The sequence below is a fragment of the Apium graveolens genome, chromosome 4 (genome assembly GCF_009905375.1).
Source record: "Apium graveolens cultivar Ventura chromosome 4, ASM990537v1, whole genome shotgun sequence".
Classification (NCBI taxonomy): domain Eukaryota; kingdom Viridiplantae; phylum Streptophyta; class Magnoliopsida; order Apiales; family Apiaceae; genus Apium; species Apium graveolens.
The window spans coordinates 266,150,534-266,161,407 of NC_133650.1; positions in this window are offsets into that span (position 1 = coordinate 266,150,534).

The following is a 10,874-nucleotide window of genomic DNA, read 5'->3' on the forward strand; positions in this document are numbered from 1 at the left end:
TATTGATTATTTAATAATATTTTGGGTTTGTAAGTTATATTTTGTGATTGGTAGTTGTAATCTTGTCTCATACTTTATCCTGTTGATCCTTTTAGTAGTTAATCGGGGTTTATGTATATTTAATTATTAGAATAGAGGTGTGTGAGTCCTCATTTCCTAACCCCGAGATTGAGGGCGTCACACATCCCCCTTTGGCTCTCCAGTTAAATCTGGTTCATCGCTAATGGGTTACCGATCCGCACGTACGTCGGATCCACTATCTGCAGATGCATCCAGGTTTATTAGTCGTGGGGAGGTAAGTGTTGTGCTAGGTTTGGCAGCGATTATAGCACTCTCTCCTAACACCTGTAAAGGCAGTTGATCCATTGAAGGACTTTGAACAGGATATTCTAACCGTAAAATGGTTGAATTCCCTGTTACCGTCAATACTTCCTCACCAAATAGTACTCTTCTAATTGACTCATTTAAAGCTTCAAGAGCTTGGATATTGGATATAGTGTTTGATTCGTTACAGGATGCCGTGGCTGATGGGCGAATTTCAATAGATCTACCTTGTTGAGAAGATAGATCTAGTAACTGTGTAGTTGCCTTTTTAGCCAGAGAATCCTTTTGAGAATATTCTTGGAGGTTTGCAGTTATCTCAGGATGTTCACTACTTTGCTTCATAGGAGACATAGCCGCAGGTTCACTCAAAGTACCTTTCTTATTTGCTGCATCTAGTGCAGTTTCTCCCTCTATTTGCATAGGGTCCTTATACTCCAGGGTTTGAGCTAGGAGAGATGACGGTGTTTGGTTTAGCTCTAGAGGGTGGTTATGAATTTGTGGCATGCCAAATTCACTCCCTAGCCTATCTACTTGTTCAACAAGTATCTGTGTGTGCTGAGAATTAAGGTGTAATTGATCTATGCTAATGAAATCTGAGCATGCTTCAAAAGTACGACTCATAGAAGAAGTACCCATACCTGAGAAGACTGGTCTATAGACAGAGGTATTAGAATGAGTAGAATCAGCAGCTTGATGTGGTGGACTAGCAGCATCAGGTTGAGGTTGAGGGGAATCTTCAGGTTCAGCTTCTTGTTCTTGTTCAATGTCAACCTCTGCTTGGTCACCATGCTCAGAAATAGATTGATCTGCTTCTATATTCACATCTTCTTCAGGTTCATAATCAATGTTTTCCTGTGGGTCATTTTCATCTTGAGGTTCATCTGCAACTATAGGTGCATCTTGAACTTCTTCTTCTTCTTCTTCATATTGAGTATTGATATTGGCAAAGGCATCTATCATGTGGTTTGTTAGGAAAGTAACCTCTGAGTTTGGATAGTTCCCTTTCTTGTGTAGCTTTGTTACTACCAGTTGAGACAAGACAGGAGGATCTTACATTAAGTCACTGTGAGTGGATGTCTTTTGGGCTCTGACAGTTTTCCATTCAGCACTATCTGAAGAAACCTTGCATATATGATAAAGTTCTGATGATTTGATTGGTTCTCCAAAATGTGCTCCATGAATAACCTCCCAAAGTTGATGCGAAGATTATTCACGACAGCAACCCCAACAACTTGATTGAAGATAGTGAGTCCATGAAATCCAGTTGTCTTGGGAGACAAGCAATGAGACAGTATATTGAAGAATAGATTCCATTCCTTTGAAAGATGACTTTTGTTGAAGTGCCTTGGTAAATCATCATTCGCTGTCATTGTGCTCTGAAGAAGCTGAGTAGTTCCCAATCTTCTGGAGTGTCATCAAAATTATCACGAGGTAACTGAAGATGTTCATTGAAATCATCCTCTGTAATTCTGATGGTAGCATCATCAATGTCAAAAGAAAAAGCTAATTTTTCATCTTTAGAAGAGTTTATAGCTGTTGTGTGTACATGCCTGAGAAGCACAACATTCAATTTCACATTAGTCGTTAATGCGAAGCGCACAATTGAATGTTCGTTTAAAAAACGGATCCAAGTTTCAAAGTGTACCATTTTTACGGGATCACGTTCAATAATAGAAACAAAATTTGTTTTTGGAATCTAAATATTATTCGCCATTTAAATAAAATGAGAATAAAATTTAGATTTAAAACAAATTGAATTGTGTTCTTCGAATTATTAAAAGAAATAAATAGGCTCTTATTTAACACACTTTAGTTCTTAAGGATTAACCAAACAACGCCTTAAGAAAGAAATTAGTCCAATATTAAACCACTTAACAGTTAACCAAACAAGGCCTTAACCAGTCAAAAACCAAGTAGTTCGATCTACAATAATACTCGGTGAAAATGATTGATTTTGGGATCAAAATACTCCTTATGATCTGGTCTTTCAAAAACAATAAGAGTTATGAAATTTGGCAGCACTTTGCTAGGGTTTTGATTGAAAAAAAATTCCTTCTTCTCCTGCGATGTGTTGTGCTGTGTATACAGAATACGATCTGTGTGTATATATTTGCAGCAAAACACTTATAATTAACAAAGGGCTGTGTGGCGACACCTCTCTTTGGCGACTACTCTCTGTGGCGACACAGAGGATTTGGCAGAGAAATTTCTAAGTCATTCTCTCTGTGGCGACATAGTCTGTGGCGACACAGAGGATTTGACTTAGAGAAATTTCTAAGTCATACTCTATGTGGCGACACAGTCTGTGGCGACACAGTCTGTGGCGACATAGAGGATTTGACTTGGAGAAATTTCTAAGTCATATCCTGTGTTGCAACCCAACACTCCCTTTGCTGCTGTGATTTATTTTAAACACCTTTTAAACAAAATCTATTGAAAAGGATGTTTAAAACAAATAAATAGTCACAATTATATTTTACTATTTTTACAGATATTATCATTTTATTGATAACACTATAATTTTGTGAAAAAAATTATGTTGCAAATATATTTAATATTAATTTCAATGAATCCCTTTAAATATTAATTACTTAAAGTCCACTGAAATTAAATTAAATAGCTTTATCAATATGAATGTGCTCAACCATATATATAAATTGTATGCAAACACATAAATGATTGAATTACGAGAAATAATTAGTGGCATGTAAATTCAGATGTCCTTAAGAAATTGAATTTAAACAACAAGTGAATTTAACCAGAACAAATTGCAGTTATTGACTTCTAAAATTAATTAGAAATATTTAACATCCCAAGTTCACTAACCAACTTAGAGAAAGTGTTTTTATCAAGTGGTTTGGCGAAGATGTCTGCAATTTGATCCTCTGTGGGTACAAAGTATAATTCCACAATGTCATTTATGACATGTTCTCTGATAAAGTGATACCTGATATCAATGTGCTTTGTTCTCGAGTGCTGAACTGGATTGTTTGAGATTTCTATTGCACTTGTATTGTCACAGAATATTGGGATCTTTGATACCAACAGACCATAATCCAGGAGTTGGTTTCTCATCCATAAGATTTGAGCACAGCAGCTTCCAGCAGCTATGTATTCAGCTTCAGCAGTTGATGTGGATACTGAGTACTGCTTCTTGCTATGCCAGGATACCAATCTTCTTCTAAGAAACTGACAGCTTCCTGATGTACTTTTCCGGTCAATCTTACAACCTGCAAAATCTGAATCTGTATAGCTAACTAGGTCAAAACCTGTACCTTTAGGGTACGAAATTCCAAGATTTGGAGTTCCCTTGAGGTACCTAAATATTCTTTTAACAGCTATTAGATGAGATTCTTTTGGTTCATCTTGAAATCTAGCACATAAGCATGTTGCAAACATGATATCTGGTCTACTTGCTGTGAGATAAAGTAATGAGCCTATCATACCTCTGTAGCTTGTGATGTCAACTTTCTTACCAGTTTTGTCCTGATCAAGCTTGGAGGTTGTTGGAATGGGAGTCTTTGCTGGAGTTGAATCTTCCATTTTATACTTCTTAAGAAGTTCTCTGATGTACTTAGATTGAAAAATGAATATTCCATCTTTCCTTTGACTCACTTGTAATCCAAGAAAGTAGTTCAACTCTCCCATCATACTCATCTCGTACTTACTCTGTATTAGCTTAGAAAATCTCTTGCAAAGATCATCATTAGTATAACCAAATATAATATCGTCAACATATACTTGAACTAATATCATATCAGATTTATGCACTTTATGAAACAGAGTTTTATCTATGACACCTCTAGTAAAACCATTTTCAAGTAAAAACTCAGAGAGAGTGTCATACCATGTCCTTGGAGCTTGCTTAAGACCGTAGAGAGCTTTGAATAGAAAGTATACAAAATCAGCCAGATTTGGATCTTCAAAACCAGGTGGTTATTCCACATACATTTTTTCTTCTAGCTCTCCATTCAGGAATGCACTCTTCATGTCCATTTGATAAACTTTGAATTCTGAATATGCTGCGAATGCCAGAAACATCCTGATTGCCTCAAGTCTAGCTACTGGTGAATAGGTTTCATCATAATCTATACCCTCTTCTTGAGAGTAACCTTTAGCTACCATTCTGGCTTTGTTCCTCGTTATAATTCCATCTTTATCTAGCTTGTTCCCGAATACCCATTTAGTGTCTATCACTGACTTGTTCTTTGGTCGGGGTAGCAGCTTCTATACTTTCTGCCTCTCAAACTGATTGAGTTCTTCTTGCATAGCAATAACCCAATCTGGATCTTTCAGTGCCTCATCCACTTTCTTAGGTTCCATTTCTGAAAGAAACCCTGAAAAGTGACATTCATTATGAGTGGCATGTCTTGTTCTCACTCCTGTGTCAGGATCACCAATGATCAATTCAAAGGGATGGTCTCTGTTCCAAACCCTTTGACGAGGCAGATAAGATCTTGATGTTTCCCCTTGTTCAGCCTGATGTTGAGTGTGAACTGTAGATCCTCTTCCTGCTCCCCCTGAGTTGCTGTCACCATGACTAGATGATTCTGATCTGTTTATAGTGGTTCTTGATGGAGTTCCTGAATGATTATCATGATCATTATTTCCACCATTATCACCACTTGATCCTGAATCATCATTGCCCTGAACTACATGCACAGTTCTAGCAATCTCAGTATCTATTATATCCAAAGGATCATCTGATAGATTCTCAAATTCCAGAGATTCAGAATCCTCTTCTCTCTGCAGGCTTGCCAACTTGGTGTCGTCGAATGTTACATTAAGGTTTTCAATCACCTTCTGATCAGAAATCACATAAACCCTGTAAGCTTTAGATTCCAGAGAGTAGCCAAGAAATATGCCTTCTTCTGCTTTAGCATCAAACTTTTCTAGATGTTCATTTCCTTCCTTTAGCACAAAGCATTTAACACCAAACACATGAAAGTATTTCAGTGTTGGTTTCTTCTCAACCATAATCTCATAAGGAGTCTTGTCATGATCTTTGTTAATCAGGGTACGATTTTGAGTGTAACACACTGTGTTGACAGCTTCAGCACAGAAGTAGGTTGGAAGTCTTGATTCACTTAGCATAGTCCTTGCGGCTTCAACCAAGGTACGATTCTTCCTTTCTACTACCTCGTTTTGTTGTGGAGTCCTTGGGGCTGAGTACTGTCTCGAAATACCTTTCTCCGTACAAAATTCATTTAGATATGCATTCTTGAATTATGTCCCATTATCTGATCTGATCTTTTTAACAGGTAATTTCGCTTCCATCTCAATCTTCTTTATATGATCCACTATCAGCTGAGGTGCTTCATCCTTAGATTGTAAGAACAACACCCATGTGTACTTGGAGAAATCATCGAGCATTACTAAAGCATATCTTTTCCTTGATAGTGACAATACGTTCACTGGACCAAATAAATCCATGTGAATCAACTGAAGAAGTTCAGTTATACTTGTCATTTCATTGCTTCTGTGCGATGCTTTCTTTGATTTCCCTTTTTCACATGCTTCACAGAGTCCTTCTTGACAGAATTTCATCTGTGGTAGTCCTCTTACTAGTTCTCTCTTGATCAGAGAGTTCATTGTTTTGAAGTTCAAGTGCGAGAGCTTCTTGTGTCATATCCAACTTAGTTCTGATCAAGCTTTGTTGTAGAAACATCTGCTTACTCCATCACAGGTAGACTTCAAGTCAGCTACGTACATATTACCTTTCCTTACTCCCTGTAAAGCAAGCTTCTCATCTTTTCTGTGAGAGATCAAACATCTTTCTGTTCTAAAATCAACATTGTATCCCCTGTCACAAAACTGACTTATGTTCAGAAGATTATGCTTTAATCCTTCCACAAGAGAGATGTTCTCAATGATGACATTGCCAATTTTCAATTTGCCATATCCCTTAGTAAATCCTTTGTTGTCATCTCCAAAGGTAACTATAGGGCCAACTTTCTCAACCATACCTGTGAGTAGGGATTTTTCTCCTGTCATGTGCCTAGAATACCCACTGTCCAGAATCCACATGATCTTTTCTTTTCTTACCTTACCCTGCAAACACAGATTGATTAAGAAGACTTTGGTACCCAAGCTTTCTTGGGTCCTGAAGGTTTAGGAGTAGAAACAGAATCAATAATTGAAACCTTAACAGGCTTAACTTTCACTTTGGATGGCTCCTTCTCAGTGTTAGTCTCAACAGAGTTGTCAGACTTGGAAATAGGAGTAACAGTCATGTCTTGTGTGTGCTTATTACTCATGATTGTCTTAGTGTTGATGCAAGTGCTAGCAGTTGCATGAAAAGCTTTAAAATAATCAGACATGGTAACAAATGCACATGGCATGCATCCAACTATACCACAAGGTTCATGAAAACTAGGCATGTTAGGCATGGCAGACATACTGGAAGTTGCAATAGATTCTACTTTACCTTTAGTGCATGCATGTGTAAGATGTGCAGCAGAATTGCAATTAGTACAAAGCTTCCTAGATGCAGATGAGGAAGATGCAAAATCAGATTTCTTATTAACACCTACCTTGCCATTCCTGTTCTTCTTAGTCTTAAACTTAGCACTCTCACCAGTCTTAGAGTTGACTATAGGTTCTGGTTTCTTAAGAGTTTCAAGTTCCTTTCTATCCACCTTAGTACCTAGGTCAGCTATGTATTTAGCTTTCGTAGCTGGAGCCTTAGAAGTCTTAGTGGATTCCTCTACCTTCTCTCTATCTTCAGCAATCAATTCCTCATTGATCAGCAAACTTACTTCATCCAAAGGTTCTGAAACCGACTCAGTGAATAGAGGAGATACAACATCCTTAATAATATATGGAACCTTTTCTGAGACAACCATGTTTATCTCTGATGTGCCACTATGTTTCTTACTGTTCAGCTTAGAATAGTCAAGTCCTATTGAAGTCTTAGATTTAAATCTTTGACTATCTATTATCTCCTTCTGAGTCAGAGCTGCATTCTTAAACGCCTGTAACTTCTTTTCTAAGTCAGCAATTTGGGTTCTAAGAATGGCCTCTATGTCTGTATTGCACTTAACCTTATTTTCTAGATACTCATTCTTTTGCTTAAGGTCTTCTAGTCCAACTACAAGCAATTCTAGTTCTTTATTCCTAGAGGTTAAACTCTCAGATTTAAGAACTAACTTATCATTTTCCATTTTATATGCAAGCATGCTTGTATGAACATTATACAATTCTAAAGTAAGTTCATGCACAGTAGATTTGTATTCAGATACAGACATTTCTATAGTGGTAAGTTCAGGAACCTGAGATGATCATGGTGATTCCTCTATAGAGTCTGCCATGAGAGCCAGATTTACATACTCTTCCTCTTCATCCGAATCAGTATCATCCTAGTTTTTTCCTTCAGGGATGTAGGCTCTGCCTTTTTTCTTTACCACATAAGCATTCAGCTTTTATTTCAGCTTCTCATTCTTCCTTTTCAAATCTTCATAAGTTTCCTTCTTTTCAATGGAATCATTTGATTTAGCTGCCTTGGGCTTTCTGCAATCAAATGCAAAGTGCCCTAACTCATTACAGTTGTAGCATCTGGTTTTGCTCTTGTCAACTCAGCTTGACTTGTAGCCTCCTCTGGAGCTTGACCCTGATGAGTAGCTTCCTTTCTGAAATCTCCCTGATGAACCCCTTGGTTTGTAGTTGGGCTTTATTCTGAATCTAACATGACTAAATTTTGCAGCCATGTATGCCATAGATTTGTCCTCCAACTGTTTAAGTACCTCTTGAATATAGAACTCACTTTCATCTTCTGGCTCACCATGAGTAATTTCAGCTACGACAATTTCTTTAATTGTTGAGGATGGTGCAACCTTGTTTTCTTGAGATTCTGGTTCACGAACTACAAGTGCAGTGGTTTTTGCAAGTGTCGTACTCTTACTGTCAACAGAACCAGATCCATAGATAATGGCTTTTTCCTCTTGCTCCAGCTCATGTGTTCTTAACTTACCGTAAATCACATCCAGGGATATAGTGATAAAATCTGATATTTCCCTGATTAATGTGTTCTTTTGTTCCGGGTGAACTGGGAGCGTCAGCATAAACTTTCTGTTAGACTCTCGTATGGGGTAGACTTTCCCTTGCAGCTTTAATTCACTTAACAGTCTTGTATATCTCTCAAAGAGTGAAGAAGTGCTTCTTCGGGTTGAAGTTTGAATGCCTCATACTGAGTCGTCAGAATATCCATCCTGTTTTCTTTGACTTCCTCTGTTCCTTCCATCAAAAGCTCAATGGTCTCCCACATATCTTTTGCACTGTTACTTCCTAGAAGTCGATGGCTCATATCTTCCACAATTATGAGTTGAAGACTTGTGTCCAGATTTATCAACTCTTTATCAGTTTCCGTATATTTAGACGGATCCCTGGGAGTAGATGTGGAAGGAATTTTTAAACCAGTTGTAGTTGTGGATTCAACAATTACTTCCATCGGAACATAAGGTTCTTTCAGTAGTATCCCAATGTAAAGTGGATTCGAAGCTTTCATAAATAACATCATCTTTTTCTTCCATAGGTTGTAATTATCTCTGTCAAATGGAGGAACCTTTATGCTTCCAATTCTTTGGTTATTCATTTTTTTGGTGGAATTAAATTATTTAAAATTCAAAAAAAATCAAGAAATGAGAATTTTTGAAAATTAAAAAATTCAAGAATTTTCCAAGAACTTGTTTCTTTCTCCGGATCTTGATTTGTATGTCAATCAACAAGCTCTTATACCAATTGTTAGTCCTAAAGTATCGTAGAAGGGGGGTTGAATACGATACCTACAATCTTTTTCGATTCGTTTCAAGTTCTTCGTTAAAAGTACGGAATCAAAAACAACACAAAACAATTCGAGGAATATATTGTTTTATTAATATAAACCTTGAGTTTGCTACAATCTAATAAAAGTATTGATTAGCTACAATAAATTCAGCAGCATAACATTCTGTTTACAAGGATAATAAATGTGAAGCTTTAATGGAGCTCTCACAAACTTTCTGTGTTTGCTGAAGAAGATAACCAACTGAATTGAATTACATTCAATTGCTGCTTTGTAGTCTTTCAAAATTAAATGGACAGCTGGCCAATTATTGTCCACACAAATCATTTAACTTTGCTGCACATTAAATCAGTGAACAACACATCTGTGGCGACATCTCTGTGGCGACAAGTTTCCTCTGTGCATCCTCTGTGGCGACAGAGTTGTCTTGTAATTCTCTGTGGTGACAACCTCTGTGGCGACAGGCTCTATGGCGACAATTGCTCTTCTGTGGCGACAGCCTCTATGGCGATAGTTGCCTTGAGCAATTGTTCCAACACCTCTGTGGCGACAGAGTTGCCTTAGAGCCATTTCTCTGTGGTTACATCTCCTGTGGCGACAGGGGTGCCTTAGTGCCATTTCTCTGTGGTTACATCTCCTGTGGCGACAGGTAGAGAAAGCTGTCTTTACTTAGAATATATTGGCTCTGTGTCAAACCATTCTTCAATGTATCAATCATTTTTCTTCTGTTAATTGAATCAAAATACTTCCTTGAATGCTGATGTTTGGTGCACTGGTCTGATTCACAAACAACTAGCACTGAGAGAATCCTGATTCAATTTATCTTATGATTCTGAGTTGATACATACTGATGTTTATCCATTGCTTCTTTCACTGGACCCTTGATCTGTAACACTTGAAGTCAATACATGCAACTGATATTTAAAACCCTTTGATGTCTTATTCTTCATGGCTGCTTGAACATAACAATGAACTTCTTCGTAGGAGGAATAATGATTCAATCACATCATTTGGTTCTTTGTGTTTATCCTATTTTCATCTGAATGGTTCATGTGCTTCACAGTTTAATAATGTTTATCTGTTTCTGTTTTCATGTTGAGTTATAAATACTCGATTACATGTTACATTACATTATGCTTTACAGATGAAGTGGCTGAAGAAAACAAGTTTTGGAAGGACTAGGTTTTAGGTCTGCGTACTCCTGCTTCAACAACAAAATATGGACCATTTCCCACATCTTCTACTCCAAGATCAGTCAATCTTCAAGAACTTTGTGTTGCTGTCAGTAAGAAGCTTGCCAAGGACTATGGCTTGAAGGATTTGTTTGCTAAAGTTGTTGCAGCTAGGATCTTGGAAGGGACATCTCGAGCCTCAGAATATATTGCTGATGTTCTCAAGGATATTAATGTAGAAGACAAGGGAGATACCAATGTTACTCTTTTTAATGATTAAGGGGGAGTAATTTTAGAAAATGGGAAATTGGGGTTTATTTGTTTTGATTAAATTTAAGTACTATGTTGATGGTTTTTGAATTTTGTTTTGAATTATGTGGTATTGTGGTATTTGTTTTGAACTATGTGTTATGTGTTTTGATGATGTTAAACTTGGTGATTTAGTTCACCTGTTTAAATTGTTCAGATTTATGATAATGTTTGTTATGATTTTTCCCTATATTAAGTCATTCTACGTGGGTTCTAATTATTGCTTAAGTTAAATGGTGAACATGTGATATATGATTTCAAGGGAGTATCATATACTGTCCTAAAAGGTT